Raw genomic sequence first — 17,514 nt, forward strand, 5'->3', positions numbered from 1 at the left:
AAAGGCAGTTACAAAACTTTGCATGCTGTGCTGTAAGGAAGGCACAGAGCTAATGCAGAGATGTCAGCCGAGATACAGACAGGGCTGGTTGGCAAAAACAGGACTGCAAGACTCATAAAAATAGCAACATTTATAATCTGATAACGACATGTTCATTGATATACTGTCAACTGGGATGATCTAAAGACAATCAGAAGTTATTTTCTTTATCTAGGTTTAAAATAGCGGCAAACAGGCTTACAGGATTTTTCTAAGATGAAGTATTTAATTTCTTCTTGGAAGAAAAGCCATGCAGATAGCTGTCTCATTGGGCAGCTGACGAATGTTTCAAGATATAAATGTTGGTGATTTTTTCCAATTAAACAAAGATGTACCATTTCCACATTTTTGGATGAATAACAATAGTCTGTATCACAGTGGGTTTACTCTTTAAATGTACAAAGAGAAATCTGAGGACTGTCAACTGAAAAATGATAAGCAACCTCTCATTCCTCTCCCCAGCAGCTTTCCATGATTCCAACAGCAGAACAGAAACAAACCCTGGAATCAAGCCCTGAACCACGGCAGGCCTGGTCCCAGCACATCCTGGGCAGACTGGAGAGAGCCCCCACCAATGCTGCAGCTGGGACTGGGGACAACATTTGCCTGAAAAGGTCTCTTGTCAGCAAAGGAGGGCTTGGCCACGGGGGGCTGGATGGTGCCCCGGGCGGTGAAGTAGAATGGTGGCTCCCCCACCAGCCAGCCTGTTGTCCCCTGAGGGGGAGAGCCCAAAGAGCCCCCGCAGTTCCCTGTTGCCCCCAGCACTGCTTTCCCTGCTCCAGCCCTGCCACATCCCTCACTGCTGGAGGCACAGCTGTGCACACCCCCAGTGCCTGGGCTGGCCCTCCGCCCGCAGCAGAGCAGATCACAGCTCCCAGAACTGCTCTCCAGGGCCAGCATGAGCAGGAAAGCAGGATTTCTTGACACTGGTCTAATGCTGGAAGAGAGATCAGCCAGGCAGAACTGATGGGGCCTAAAGATAGCTTAACATCAGCTCTTGCCTAGTGTCTTCCTCTGCTCCAAAGCACTGCAGCCAAGGCATGGCCCAGACTCCAAGCCAGTACGTTTGGAGAGGGCAATAGCAACAAAGCCATTTTTTTCTCCTGCCAGCTGTGTGTTGAGTGTTGTTTTGGGTTTATGACCCCATCAGTATTCAGTACAGATTGCCCATCCTGTGGTCAGCACTCCCTGCTGTGGTCCCAAGGGCAGCAGGTGCTGCCAGCAGCCTGTGCTGCCTCTACAGGGGCTTCCTTGAGCCCCAGGGGATCCCATGTAGTGTCTTGGGAGCACAGCCAAAGGCAAGGAAAATAAATCCTTCCACCCAACAATTTTTAAACCCGGTACAGAACACACCAGACTGACCTTAACTTTGAGTGAGATGCTTATTTCCATTCTGATGAGCTTTATCCTAAAAAAAACCTCTGAATTTGCCCTAACTCAGGTTTACTTGGGTTAGAAGTTACAGATGACAGCTGGGCAGACTTCAGCAAAATGATGTGCTTGTTCATTCTCATGGAGTTTTGGTTAATTAGGCAATGAAAGATGTAGTTTAGAATCAGGAAAATAGGAATAGCTATATCACAGTAAATTAGTGGGATACTTCAGGGACATTAATGGAATCAGATGCCAATATCTGTGTTGGTTTAGGAAGGCTCTATGTTTTGCCTCCAAAAAATCCTTTGCCAATAGCAGTAAAGTTCATGTTGTCTGTTCCATAAAATAGCCTCTATTTTCTATATATATATGTTACTACTAATGTCCCAACCCCATTGAACAGCTGTGAATCCTTCCATACTCCAGGCATTTGTGTGTCCTCCTCTATAAAAAAATGTTGATTTGGGAGGCAGCAACCATTAAATGAAGAAGTAAACTCTCTGCTGTGGGAAATTTCTGGTTTTACTACATGATTATAAAAGTAAGCTTTCAGGAAATTTGGAAGCATACTGTCTCTGAAGCAAGAGAAACCTGTTGTGGAACACAGGATTTTTGAAAATTATATATAAATGTATAAATGGCAAAGTCTAGCCCTTGCTGTGTTTTAGAACTGGGCTTGTCTGTGGATACCTTCCATGAAAGAATATTCAGGACAGCTCTGACCTTGACAGCAGCTGTCAAATGCCTGGGAAAGGCAAATTGTCTCCTGGAAGGCCCAGTGCAGTGAGGGGAAGGAGCTCAGGTTGAAGCCACATTATCACAATTTTTAAACTGCAGTCTCGCTGCTCTGACAATGCACATAATTTTAATGTGTGAACACAGCACCATGAGACCTCTTATCAATATGTTCACTATGCAAGTGGAAGCTTAGAAAACTTCAAAGCAAGTTGATAAATTTCCATAAAAGTGTTGCCAGCCCATAATCAGATGGCCAGGAATTCCCAGTTGCACCAAAGATAAAAAGTGATGATATTAATTTGTCCTTGTTTGAACCAAGCACTCCTACTGAAATCAGCAGTACCCACATGTGCTATTATCAGTCCTTTGCCTGCAAAGGCTATTTTTCTGCCAGTCCACAGATTTAGGGATTTTCTTTATTTCTCTTTCAAAGAGTGAAAATGAAAAGAGAACATAAAATAAAAACTCAAAGGACTCTATTCCATTTAGATTGAAGTTGTTTCTATTTGGCAAGCCAAAACCTGCCTTTGGCCTTTATTTGGCTTTTTCAAAGTCATAGTCTACTGCTTCCTTTCCTAAGATTCAGAGGCAATACCTATTGGTGAGATACCACGCTCTTACTCAGCTGCTTCTAAAGCAGCTCTGCAAAATATACTCAGTAATTTTTCCAAATCTGGAAACTGAACATTTGTTTAATGACTTGTTCTCACCAGGAAGAGTCCAAATCAAAACCTTCCTCCCACCTCAATTTTGTGTTTATCCTTTTCCATGACTGCCTCACAAGTGCAGGCAGCTGCAAGCCTGAGAACATGGACATTTAATGTAACTCTATTTTTCTAAGCTGGAAAGGCTTACACCATAGGAGAGCTAATTAAAGTTACTTTGTAGTGAAAAAGAATGTCATAGAAACATCCAATTTAACTGAGAAGATAGAGAAACACAAAGACAAAGCCAAAGGATTTTTCTAAATTTCTTTTAAAGAAAAACTTACCAACAGGATTCAGATTTTTCCTGAAGTTTCATCTAGCTCCCTTTTGACCCCCTGCCCCTGAATTATTAAATTAAAGGCCAGAAAGCCTTGCTTTGCCAGCTTTGCTCATCTTAGTTAATTTATGTAGTTTCCATCTGGGTGGTTTTCTTTTCTTTGTTTGTTTTTTGTTTTGTTTTGGTTTGGTTTTTTTTCCCCTGTATGGAAATGCATTTCAGAAATCCTTTCACCTTGACAGAAGGACAGCTAGGAATGAAGGACCCATCTCCATTCCCAGCAGTCTGCTGCTGATCATGCCCTGGTAGAAGTGCATGTCCTTCTCCCAGCTCCCACACCCAGGTGTTTACTTAGGGGCTTCACTTTTAATAATTCTTAGAGAAGGATCAAAGCAAAGCAGTGGAGCCTCTAGCATTTTCTCCTGCCTCTTTTCTCTACTTGCACAAAGAGGAAGAAGGCATTTCTACAAAGTCCTGACTCAAATATAAAAATAAAATTTACATTTATCATATTTGAAGGCAGCCGAGAAAAACTGACCTCATGGTAAGAACTCTAAGAAAGCTCAGGAGGGAGAAATTAAAGCAATTAGTAGTAATTACCACCAAAATTATGGTACTGAATAGGACAGTGCCTAATAATGAGGGGTCACAATTACTAATGTGCCCTTCTGTGTGCTCATTTGTCTTCTCAGTGTTGTAGTCATTTGTGTTGTCCTTCTGCACAGCAGGATGCCCAGTGCCACACTCCTTTCTCTTTCATCAGAAGTTCACAATAAACAAGGGTTCAACATGCTCAGAGCAGCAGTTCGTGCCTTCAGAGGACTTGGAATAATATGGGATTTACTTTCAGTCTCTTTGTAAAGAAAGTTTATTGCATCTGATCTTTATTGTCTTTCACTTTATATGTTACTAGAGAATGCAGCTAAAAGGTAAGAAAAACTGCATTAATTTATATTTTCTTCCAAATAAATTGAACCAGAATCAAACTTTGCATTCTTCAGGCACAGGCTTTGCCCACAACTGGGAGGTTTATCAGTGGATTTTACTGATGGAGCTAATTCATAGAATGGTTTGGGCTGGAAGGGATTTAAAGACCTAGCTGGCTCTAGTTCCCACACCTGACTGTGGGCATGGACATCTTCCACTAGACCAGTTTGCTCTAAGCCCTACCCACCCTGGCCTTGAACACTTCCAGGAATGAAGCATCTACTCCCTCTCTGGGGAACCTGTTCCAGAGCCTCATCACCCTCATTGTTAAAAATGTCTTCCTTCTGTCTAATCTAAATCTGATTTCTGCTAATTTAAAGCCATCAACCCTCATCCTATCACTGCATGCCCTTGTAAAAGTCCCTCTGTGACTTTTTTGTAGACCCCTCTATTCAAGTTACTGATGGAGCCAATAAAGCTAGGACAGAAATAAACCCTTTCAGTGACATAACTGCTCACACAACAGTAGGATCCACACAAGATTTTTTATCCAGCTAGCCATCCTGATAATTTAACGCACTTTTGGGGACTTACAACTTGAAACCCAGAGAGGGTTTCCTTCCTAGAGAGGTCACCTGCACCATGTGCCTACTCTGATACATTTTTACAGATTCATAGCAATTCTGCAATTTGTAATGTTGATCCAACAACAAATCAGCACAAAGGCATTTTGTTACTTAAAGCTTCTTAATCAAAAGAAGGCATTTTGGGTCAACCCTTGTCTGCTTAATCAAAATGTTTTCTTTCAGCAGAAATATGAAAGCAAAACTTCCAGAAGTAACATTAAAATGATGAATTACATTATTCTATTCCAGAAAATTCATAACACATTATAGCAACTCTATTTAAGACATTTTTCACAGCCAGATCTCATTCAAATCAATACTGTCTTGAAGGACATTTTGATTTCAACATCACAGCATTTTCTAAAGGACAAGTATTAAAAAAAATTTTGCCATAGCTAAAAGTGGACATAGCATTAAAAAACACAATGAGCATGGTGCATTATGTTGTTTATAATCTAGAGATAACAACAAAGTTTTTAAAAAATCTAAAAGTCCAAGAAATGTTCTCAGGAATTGTTATCTGATTGGGCACAGACAAAAACCATCTTTCCTTTCCTCTTATAGATCCATAAGTGCCAGTTCAATCACCTCCCTTCTGGAGGCTGCAGCCTTCATCAGAGGGCTGGCAGAGCAGGCTGTCAGAGCACTCTAATTTACTTCAGGAAAAATCAATTAAGATAGCTTAAGTGACTTTAACGGGGAAATTGCTGGTGACAGTAATCACCCCTGCAGACAGTGATGAGTACAAGAGAATGGCAACTTCTTCCATCAACATATTTGTACCAAAGTGGGCATCTCTCCATTGGTCCAACATCTGAGTCAAAGCCCTCTTAAGTCAACAAAATTTCTGGAATTAAAAAAGTAGAATTAACAATTAACACAAATCCAATATTTGGCTAGGAAACAATACTTCTCAAAGTATTTCTTTGTCATGTTTTTATACACACACACACACACACACACACACATTTAGTTGCCCAGGCACTCTTGAGATTGAGTAAACTATATTGAAAGAGAATGTCTCAATAAAATCAACATTGCGTGTCTGAATCAGTACTACAGAAACAACAAATGTCACTCTGCTGCTTCTGCCACTTCAGCACCTCTTCAAAGGTCACTAATTCCTTGAGAAGCTGCCATAAATAGCCTGCATCTTATACAGAAATGTTCTGCCAAAATATTAACTGAGAGTTGCCTTGTATTTTCACCTTCAGTCATCAATACTTTTGACAATCCTTTGCTAGAACTTACTTTCCATCTTAACACCTTATTAATTCCATGGCTACATCTTTCCCCATACTCCCACAGTAATTGCAGGGATCCCACTCAAGTTTCACTGACACCAAGAAGTGGAAAACACTCTTCCCAGATGGGAAACTCTCTGTAGTGATGTAGCTCCTGTTGATAGAGCTGTGCTTCTGCCTATTCCTCCCCAAAAGTTAAGCTACATCAGCAAAGCCTTTTTTTTTCTAATGTTGGTTTAAAGTGAGTCCACACTAGTGCTATCAACAGTACTAAAATGGTGGAGGGGAAAAGAATTTACATCCAAACCCAGCAGATCAATAGGAACAGAGGTTTCCCCTGTGAGACATGGCCTTGGTTAAGCAGCAGCTTTGACTCTGCTCCTCTCGCACAGGCAGCCCTGATGAGAAACACAAAAAGTGTCTCCTGTGGGCATTACTTCAAACAGGGCACCTTGTAGCATCATTTGCTACATGAAACAGCACATGAGGAAATGAATAATCTCAGGAGAGACAAGACTTTTGCACATATAGCAGCTGAACTGTGTCTCAACAGGGAGTGCACATACGTGTGTGCGTCATCTCCTCAAGCCTTGCTGCAGTCAGGCCGTGAATTCTGCAGATGCTGCAGGGCTGGAATCCAGCTAAACTTCCCCCAGCTGCAGTAACCTCTGCCTGGTGGAGCTGCTGTACAAACAGAAGGGCTGCCTTCTGCACATCGCTGCTTTCTGACCTCCATGGCTAAAGATGACTTCACTACAACCAGCACAAGCTTCCAAAGGTTATGGAGGATGTTTTCAAAAAACCAAAATCCTTACAAACACTGGAAAACATTACTGGGCAGCCAGTAGACACTGAGCTGGAATAAGTGAAGGACTTTGCTTCAGGAAAAATACTGTGAGTAAAGGAAAAGTCAGAAGAAAGCAGACATTCAGAAACTGTATTATTAGGTGTAGACATATCTTCAGAATATAATAAAACAAGTACATGGGCTCCATATCCTGGCCCTCAGTAAAGCAAATGTGAACCTTGTTGGTTCAGAAATATAAAGGCTTAGAAAAAAATTAGAATTTACTGGATGAACAAGGTACATAAGACCAAATAATTGCACTCAAAAAAAGCATTGAAGATGCTTCTTAGAAACATTTTGTCTAGTCTTTTCATGCTTGAAAAAATTCCTAGCACTAGAAATAATCTACAGGATAAAACTCAAGACATAAACCCTAAAAAGTATACTACCCAAGGGATGAATACTGTAATTATCTAAAACCTGTTATGGTACTTAATAATGTGTGGCCTACTTGGAATCAATAGGACTAACTCAACAGGCAGACAGCAAAATCTGAACCTTAATTTCTTTTCTTACTTAAATTAAAAGGCTCAATTTCTGTAGGATTTTCAAGGTCCTTGTAATCTTCAGACTTACCCTTGAATTTCTCATTTTCTTCTGCTACTGAGCAAAGTCTTATTTTCAAATTGGCAGCTTTGTACTGTTACCTCAATGAATGATTGCAGCAACTTGAAGCCTGCAATGAAAACAGCTGCAGTTTAGGCTCAAAGCAAAATACGAGTAATAAGTAAATGTATCATGTAATTTCCACTGTCATACAGCCCCTCCCCTACTAAAGGTTCCTTTCCACACCCTTTGTCCCACAATTAATGACATATTTTCTTCTTGTTCTCCCTTATTCCAGGAGTGCTGCTAAGGTTTAAGGTGCAACAATATCACAATGGAAATATTTGCACTCATTTCTCAAAATGATCAAGCTCATATTAAAAATATCTTTATATGCATCTATTCAGCATATGTTTCTATTGTTTTTTGTTCTATTTCCCCTGTTGAAGCTGGTTAAGCTACTGGAAAAATTAGTTGAGCAAGTGGAAAAGGTTGAAAGCATTTCCTTAGAGCTCATCCCCGGACTCAGCTTCGGTATCTGAGTTTTGCTGACTCGGATTTGCTGAATGAGTGGCTAACTTGAAACTTTTCAGCCAGAGATTAGTCACAGGTAAGACTTTTATACAGTTGAGTCAGCTCTCACTCACCAAAAGATTCAGAAAGTTCTGAACATTGATATCTTCTGTTCAGATTAGTCTCAATATCCCTGAGCTAGGCAGCTAAGCCCTCTATGCAATATAGTAGGTAAGCATTTTGGACCAGCATCTACAGTTCTACTGCAGATGTCAGCCAGAAGCAAAAAAAAAAAAAAGTCTTAAATCTCACCTCAAGGTGTTTCTGAGAACACACAGACCTTTTGCTAATTTAGAGATTTTTGTGTTTCGTCATGATTGTCAAGGGTGGGAACACTGTGTTCCCATACACACCAGAAGAAAACTGGCCACAGCTGATGCTCCTAGCTAGGTGGGGAAGGGATAGTGAAGAACTCTGCTCCAATTTCCTAACTCAATATTTTTTATGTGTTGCATAAAGAAGCCTCGGAGAAGGAAGCAAGCCCATGTCTCCCTTTACCCAAGCAAATGCAAGTGTTGTTGGGCAAGAGAATCCCATGGAGGCTTGCTTTCTTTCTGGTTCAATAGCTGCTGAATTACTCCTTGAGTGGAGAGGATGGTGCTGGTGCTGCAGAGCTGCCCATACATCTAATCCTCTTGGGGTAGAAGGAGCTGCAGTCTGAGGAGGAGGCCATCAAAACCCTGCAGATATTGCTGATGCTTCCCCAGCTCACATAAGTGCTTCTGAGAACTCAGCACAAGGCCCTGAAAATTGACTCAGAGATCATTAGGGAGCCAGCAAAGTGCCTGGTACGTGGATTGATGTTTTCTGAGAACTGCTGCAAAGGAAGCAGGTGGTTGCATCTGCCAGCTGCAGTTTTTCCAGATTCTGCTTTGAAGCCAGGATGAATGCTGTTCCAATAATCGAGTATGCAGGCTGCAGAGATATATGACTGGGATGTGTCCTAACTGGAAATGATGGGCTGCATTGCTTTTGCAGCTACTGGGTCCAATGTCAGCTGGGCTTACAGACAATCTCATCTCTTGCAGGCTCCTCTGAAGTGAAGTGCAGTTAATAGTGCAAATAAACTGGGATTCTGGTTGCACAGCAAGAGGAATGTGTCCAACTGGCAGAGAGAATAAATACTTCTCCAAACAGGCAGTAATCAGTTAACATTACTCTAAAACAAACATTGAGAAAGCACAGCACTTTAGCAATTAAAGGTCCAAATTTGCAAAATTAATTAGTGTTTCCCACAGCATAGCACTCTACTTATGAACAGCTCTATTGTAAATGTATGATGCTCTAATATGAAAAGAGAGCATTCTTATGTTAATTATCTAATTAACTAATCTGGGCACAATTAGCAGCTGAAACAGCACAGCATTACACTCTCTTCCTTCTTCCCTTCTGGATTCAAGATTGCCTTTAAATCCGTACTTTGGAGTGGCAGGGGACCCTGGTGACAGGGCTTGCCACCACACTCAGCCGAGCTCGGTGCCAGCAGAGGTTCCAGCGAGCAGGCACTGACACAGGAGAGGCAGTAATCCCTGGCACCTAATTTAGGAGGGGTAAAGTCATCTCTTTAATCTCGCCCTATAGCTAGCCAGCCCTCCAGGGAAGCCATCCTTGTCACTTCACTGAGAGTCAGCATGAAATGCTCAAGAATACACTTGCCTGTTTCTCTGTCCGTTTGGAAACTCAACACCACTTCAGCAGACCCCCCTGAGAGCAGTATTTTCCGAAGGATGGATCAGTGGCTATTTTGGAGCTCTGAAAATAGAGAGTCTCTTTTATTTCTACTTTGTTGCCAGAGTAGCTATTGACTTCACTGAAGTTTACTGTGGCATGAAGAGAATTAGCAAGCTGCGCGCAGACCTCTGACAAAAACTTACCAGAGAGAAGAACACTTGCTGAAAGAGTCTAAATCAGCCTCAGAGGATGGCTCACACAATGTCTCAAAGTCCTAAATCAGATTACATCACAATGGCCCTAAACCAGGGGCAGAAGTGAAAGAAGAATAGTCATTTTAATATTTTCACATTTCTACATTTCTCGACCTGCATCACACTGCCTTTTTTATGCAAGAATTTAGGTTTGTGTTTAGTAATCTAAAACGGCAGAAAAAGGAAACATAAGCTGAGACTAACAAGTTCTCTACAGAATTGTACAAAATGCTGATCAATTTATAATACTTTATTTTTCTATTGGTGTGCTTTTGTTTTAGAGTTCCATTTGTCTGCTAGTTTAGGATTTTCCAATACAAAATTTTGGGTAGATCTACCATAATGCTCTGCCTCTCCCACTCATTCAATGCTCTCTGACAAGGAAAGGAATGGTAGTCACACACCTGTGCCTATGCAGTGCAGGGCTGGTTTTGAGACAGTTCTGATCTACTATGTATGATAGAAATACAAAAAAAATGTATGTAGAAAGAACTGCAGTAATTACTCTAATCCAATACCTGCAAGATCTGCCGCACTAAATCTGCTTACTCTGGACTTGTCCTCTTGAGTTCTGAGCATCTCCAAGGATGGAGACTCCAGCACTTCTCCAGCCAATCTGCTTCACATTTTTCTGCTCTTCCAGTGCAAAAACAATTCTTAATAGCTGACTGGAATTTCCTGTCTTCCAAGCCCTGTCTGTTGCCTTTTGCCCTTTCACTGTGAATCTCTCATAAGAATCTGGATTCAGCTTCCCTAGTAGGTAGCTGCAGGCAGTGAGGAGATCTCCCTTCAGCTGCTCCTTCTCCAGGCTAAAATAAACCAGCTGCCTCAGCTTCTCCTTCCACCTCACTCACTCCAGCCCCCCACCACCCTGGTGACCCCTCCCTTGGACTCACTCTGTGTGGTTGATCCTGTCTTGTGCTGAGAAAGACAGAACTGGACCCAGTGCTCCCCCTGACCTCTGCCAGTGCCACCTCATGGGCAATGATCAGCCCTGCTCACTGCACTTCTGCCCAGGCAGCTCCACAGAGAGCTCCACAGCTCTGGGTTTGGAAGCTTTCACACTGTGCTGGACAGGTTCTGAGAAACCTGAGCTCATACTGAGGTGGGGCTGGCCTTCACACAGCAGGGGTGTAGCAGGCCAATGCCAGATGTCCCTCCTGTATAGGTTTTTATGCAGGTCTGTGCAGCTCCTCAGTGGGCTGCAATCACAGGACCCAGTCCCTGCACATGAGAGCCCAAAAAGTAAATCTACACGAACCAGCAAAGACTTTGCTCAATGTCTGAGAATTCCAGACTGATCTCTTCTTCATCCCAGCATAGTTTACAGCCTATCCCAAGTGAATAAATCCCACAGGGAGAAAGAATGAATCATCTCAGCAGCAGCGTTGCACTGATGGAACTCCTGACACAAGCAGGCAAAAGCTGCCTTGCCCAACCTCAGGTCCCAGAAGAGGCACCTGCATTTGTCCATGTCTGGGTCTGTGAGCACAGCCTGAGACTATGAACAGCCCATGTGCAATAAAAGGGGAGGGGAAAAGAGCTAAACAAGAAAAGAAAATGAAAGAGAGAGGAGATGCTTCCCAGACACCATCACTAGGTCATGTATCCTCTGGCATGTGTTGTGTAAGAGCTCTCATTTAAAACTCTCTATTAGTTCTCATGTGTTCACAGAGGGTAACCCTGTGAATGATGTGCTTCTGGCATAACAGCTAGGCTAGTAAAAGACTTACAACATTACATTTCCTTGTGAAAGGAAAGGGGACTGGATCTTCCAAGACCTTAAAATATAGTGCTGAGCACCTATTAATAGCTTTGTCAAAGTGAATCATCATCCTCATCTCTTAAACAATGACTCATGAATTAGCCACACAAATAATTGCATCTACTGACCTCTACAAGCAGAAATTTTAAAAAAACCAAACAAGCAAAATAACCAAAACAGAAACAACCCTGAAAACCAAAAATAGCAACCAAAACAACCCCCAAAAATCCCCAACTGCTTAAGCCATATAAAAATCCATATAAAGTTCTATCATATCAATAATTAACCATAATTGACTAAAAGGAGGACAAAAAGAGCTGCCTGCCTTTGCTGTGGGATTAATCAGCATACTTAATATATGTTACCAAATGCCACCACATTTCCACATGTTTTATTTGAGCCTTGAGTAATTTGTATAAACCCATAAGAGCCCTTCTGAAATTCTCCCGCTGCCTCAGAGGGTACCTTTACTATACTGTTTCTAAAGCATGGCTTTGGGGCAGTAGAGCCTTTTCTTACAAGCTGCAGTGAGGTAGACACCAACCAGTTCTCCAGTCAAATCAAAGTCAAAACTTCAAATACCAGCTCTTTGACAACATACTGGGCTCCAATGTTCACGGCGGCCTCCAAACACCATGACAGTAGTTGTCCTACCGACTCATAAGAAATTACTGTACCAAGAATCTTAGGGAATGCTTTATAACATGTCTTCATTTCAGGAAAATTCTCTTTTGAGAAACAGACAGTCAGAAGTGCTTTAGGAGCACAGCCCCCAAATTCAGTCATATCTACACGATAATTTGCCAAACCAAGTTTTCAAGCTAGAGGCACTAGAATGCAGCTGCATGACCTAGCATGGATTTTACCGCTGTACAGAGCCTTTGGAGCTCCACTAAGGACACCACAGAGTCCAGTAAGGCATCTGTCTACTGACAGCAAGCCTGTTTTTTGTCTTGAAACAGCCATTACAGAATTTCTTCTTTATCCATGCAATTATGGAAAATATGTAGAAAAACAGCGCCCTGTGACTTACATTACAAATTGCTATTAAGCAACAATCTTTGCATTTTGCCATGTGAGTGCAAATTTTTTTAATCAATCCAGAGGAAAAGTATTTGTCATATATACATAAGAGACAGGCATGACCTGCTTATGGATATCCCACTATCTGGAAAAGAAAAAGACACTATGCAGCAGTTAATGAAACATACAACTTTCTGGTTTATTTCTTGAGCACAAGTCTTGATGATGTTTTTTTTTTTGGGAAAGATCTTCATGACATAAGTTGTGAGAGTACTGAAATTCATCGTCTTTGGGGACCTCTAAGCAAGTGTTTCCAAATTCCGTAGGTTAACACATCCATAGAATTTGTTACAAACATTACTAGTTTGTGCCAGAAAGTTTGTAACAAGATGCTGGCTGGCTATCAAACCACTAACTCTCTAGGACTGGCTTAGGGACAATTCAGAGTTATTTAATGAAAGAGAGTGTATGGGCTATGAAAGCCTGTAGGACTCACTTCCCAACGTGGTTTGCTCTCAGTGATTTGGCTTGGCAGCTCCCTGCTAGCCTGGAACCCCACCCAGGCCAGACTGTCACTGAGCCATGGACTCTCCTTTGTGCCTCAGATGGTCTCAGATTGCATTCAGACTCTCCATTTAGAAATAATAGGCAAATGGTGTGCACAGACATCACCCTTTATGCAGGATGGAGTGCTGATGCCCTGCTCTCATTCAGCAAGCAATTATAAAGGCTGCATTTAGTGGTAAAGCTGAACTTTTGGTAATGCTCACTGATACTTCATTTTAGGGTTTGGGGTTTTCTCCTTTTTCTGGGAGGCCTTTTCCCTTCCATGTGTCTTTCATCTGAAAATACTTCCCAGTTTAAACATATGTTTACAGAACTTTTTTTCAATATGTTCCTGAGTCATGGGAATAACAGAAGCACAGTGGTGTAATGTGCAAAGCATCACTGCTTTTAAATTGAGGTGGGGAAGCAGAGAATATTGCCTTAACCTGGAACCACAAGGGTAATTAATATAACTGGAACATCAGGTTAATTAAAAATACTCTATGACCTAGGAAGGTTGTTACTGAGTCCAAGTGATCAGATCCATCTTTTAAGGCTGTTCTTTTAAGAAGTTTTTTGTATAAAAAGTTACTGGTACTTTTCACATTAAAAAAAAAATAAAAAAGTTTTAAAAAATTGCAGATCCAAAAAAGGCGCTTCTGGACTCAAAGGAGATATCTGTGCATGCTGATTCTCCATGTAAGTTAAGGATTTTTTTTGTTGTTGTTGAACTATTAGTCCTCCTACCCGTCTCCCAAGTGTTCTTCTTTGATTTAAGATTACAGCTGAGTTAGTTTCAGGATTATCTTACAGTATAGGGCAAAAACTGTGTCAAGGACCCAAAGCAGGCGTAGGAGACTGTTATTGATGAGTTATCATGTAACCACCATAAAGAGGCTGTGCATTTTGCCTTTTCCTCTTTCCTTTGAATATTGTCTTATCTGGCTTTCCAGAGGTTTCATGGAACATTCAAAACTATCTTCTTAATTTTCCTTTGACATCTGACACACTGCTTATGCCAAGGACTCTACTGAACTGAAACACCTTTAAGCCTAACGAAGATTTTCTATAAATCTTAATATTTAAGGCATAAGTCAGGGATGTCTTGGACTGAAATGAGCAAAATAACTACCAAGACCTCAGAATTCCTATCATTCAGCAATGATAACCTTCAGCAGTCAGAAGGGAGAAAATACAGCAATCCACATTCAGAGTACTCACTCGCCTCTTTTGTCTCCCTCTTAAGTCAAATTTATTGTTATTCTTGCAGTTTAGATACTAGTGGAATAACGATGACTTTAAAATGCACATGTTCTCCAGAAATGTCAATCACTAAATCTTTTTTGTTTCTATTTCACTAACATTTGTACAACAAATGAAGTCATCCATGGATTTGTGTTCTGCTTTACTGGTGTTTAAGCCATATGTTGATATTGATAGTTTGGAACCGAAATGAGGCAATAATCAAGACAGAATTTATTGCAGCTCATCCTAAAGTAGCACTTCTCAATCCCTAATGATGCAGGTTGATACCTCTCAGGGAAGGAGAGAAACCTTGTAAGTGCTGCTCCCACCTTTATCCGCATCACTGAATGCTTCCTCCATTCTGACAGCCCTGGGAGGAGAGTGGGGTCTATTTTATGGCAGTAGGAATATGGGAATATGGGGATTAGATAGAGTAGATGGAAAGGGTTTAAAGGCAATATCTGCTTGCCTGGTGGTGATTATCTGTTTGGATTGATTTGATTAGTTCTCCTCCTTATTCCTGTGAAATGGAGAGCTGAAGCATTGCAAACCAGATGAATTTGTGCAATCATGCCAGAACTGCAGAAAAGCTTGCTCTTTCGCTTTGTGGAGTTGCCCAGGCCCATCAGCTCAGCAAGGTCACTTTTAGACCTAAGTGTGAGAAGATGGGTTGTGATGGAGAGAAGATTTCTGCAGTTAGAAGTAGAAATAAATTGGGGTATTCATGTCTGGGAGAGACACAGGTCCTAAATACAGATATCATAAGCAAGCTTGGCTCAAGGGGTGCTCTAAACTCCCAGTAAAAGGCATTTGCAGGATTCAGTATTAAACACAGCCAGCTTTGGTGGAGCTTGTTGTCAGGATAACTGGGCAGACAGCAAAGCACCCTGTGTTGGGCTCTGTGGGAGCCAAGGAGCTGCAGACAGGGCCAGAACAAGAACACCAACATGGGTGAGGAAATCCAGCAGGATGGAGCACAAAATATTACACCAAATAAGAATGGGCTGGTGGACATCATGTAAAAGGAGGAAAATCCTAACTTTTAAAGTCACAGTGCATGTCTGGCCATGGCAGAAGGGCTTTCTTGGCACCACCTTTCAGGAATGTTCTTTAAACCACTTTTACTATGCAATGGATATTCATACCCTATTCAAATATTCCTTCCTTATTGCCTTCTTAAAATCCATTGTTTTCCCTAAGAGACAGGAAGAGTTTGAAAATGCCTTCTGGTGTGTATCCAGAAGTCTTTTGCTTTCCCCAGCTACTTTGATAATGAGGAGACAGCATTAGGGGCAGGGCTGTGCCAGCTACTGCCTCAAGTGACGTGGGGCACTTGGGGATTGTACAAGATTGTACAAGGCTGTGCCAAGGACATTTTTCTTCCCACTTTTTCTGTCCTGATATCTGGTAAATCTGCATCTGAGACAAATAGCAAAAATAGTGCTATAAAAACAATTCTCTGTAGCAGAGTGATACAGAAATGCATCAGTAGAATATCTATTTTTCTTCCTAATTCTTTTCATCTTTATTTCCAATCCAAAATAAATAAAATTTTAAGGATATTCTTGAAATTAATGAAGTCTTTCTTATTCAATTCAGCCTCAAAATAGTTAAATAGATATTTATGCAATTCATCATGGCTCTGCAGCCTACCATCACGCAAAGAAAACTTGCCCTTACAGGAGAGGGGAAGTTTATGTAGCTGCAGTCTTGGATTACATTGATTCAGTCCTGAGGCAATACAGATGCCAATTATATGATACACATACCATACATCTTTAAATTCTCAGTAAAACAATCCCTGAGAAATAATTGTTACTATCATTCTAGTCAGGCACTGAAAATACAGCCAGCACTGTTCCTTACCTGTTGATACAAAACCAAACTTTTGGTGTGTCTGGTAAAAGTTTCATTCTTTCTGTGTATTAGTTATGATGCAGCAATCATGGATTGGTCCATAAAAGGACTTTAATTTCTTTTCTAAGAACCTGTCATGCTAATGCTAAATGCTTCCATATCATATCACTTGAAGTGTTAAAGAAACCTCTTATCTTCCTGTTCTTTTTGTCTTTACATTACAACTTCGCTTGACCCTCTGGGTTTTCACTAAATTTTTTGTGATTAGTAAGTATCAATTACTCTTATGCAAAGAGCTAAACAAATAAAAACTTAATTTCATTGTAAAGGAACAGGATTTTTTTAAAGTAAAAATAATTCTTATAAAGGCATAAAAATGTGTGTCCTTCAAACTGTAGGGTCTGATCAGTAGAAAACTAACCAACACAATTTCAGTTGTTTGAGGCTTCTTTTTATAACATGACCAAAGCAGTTTTTCAAGCTCTGCTACCCAACTCAAATTGACTTATCCAGTTTTAAAAAGCACCATTTTGCCTCACCTACTAATTGTGTAGACAAAACTATGTGACATGTCTGCTAACTCACCTCCACATTAATGTCATCCTTGCCACTGTGTTTGCCATCAGTCTGTACCTCTGCACCCCTTCCCAGTGTGGCATCATAACCTCTCCTGCTATGCCCAGAGAGTAACCAGTATTTCAGCTTTTCCACTTGATTTAGGTCACAAGAAATTTTAATTAAATAACTTTCTCATAGACCTGTATCTAAACCTTTAAATCCGCATATAATAATCATCATTGATAGCCTACAAATAACCTCCTGTTAAAAAAATATTAATAGAGCATTAAATGTATGTGAATGAAATTAGCAGACATATAAGGGAAAAATATGTGTACAGCCATATTCTCAATGCTCTCCAATCTCAAAGGTCCACTTTGAACCTTGCCAAAACATTACTCTGAAGATCTTACTTATCATCCTAACCTATGACCCATACCAATAACTGGATGTAAGACAGTTATTCTATGTTATTCTAGTGGGAATTTCTCAAACTTCCCTTCCTTGCAGCATACCAACTTTGTTAAAGTAATCTCAGATGTAAATCTCTACAAACCAGGAACCTGAGCATGCCTGAGGAATAAATGCAGGGCCTGGCAGCACATCTCCACTGTCACCAGCATGGATGGATGCCACAAACACACAGCCCAGGAGGTGCATGGCCATGGAACTTCTGTCCTCACTGAAACCACCCTTG

The 17,514-nt window shown here is 41.0% G+C and overlaps 1 long non-coding RNA gene across 2 annotated transcripts in view; it reads right to left on the reverse strand.

The window, feature by feature from the left end:
• Nucleotides 1–9,540: 9,540 nt before the first annotated feature.
• LOC134418797 (uncharacterized) overlaps nucleotides 9,541–17,514 on the reverse strand; it is a 109,730-nt gene continuing 101,756 nt past the window's right edge. For both annotated transcript variants that reach the window (XR_010027856.1, XR_010027855.1), the window contains exons 2-3: nucleotides 9,773–9,869; nucleotides 9,541–9,650 (exon numbers count right to left, since the gene is read on the reverse strand). This is a non-coding gene — a long non-coding RNA (uncharacterized LOC134418797). The remainder of the gene's footprint in view (nucleotides 9,651–9,772; nucleotides 9,870–17,514) is intronic.

Source organism: Melospiza melodia, chromosome 5 (genome assembly GCF_035770615.1).
Source record: "Melospiza melodia melodia isolate bMelMel2 chromosome 5, bMelMel2.pri, whole genome shotgun sequence".
Classification (NCBI taxonomy): Eukaryota; Metazoa; Chordata; class Aves; order Passeriformes; family Passerellidae; genus Melospiza; species Melospiza melodia.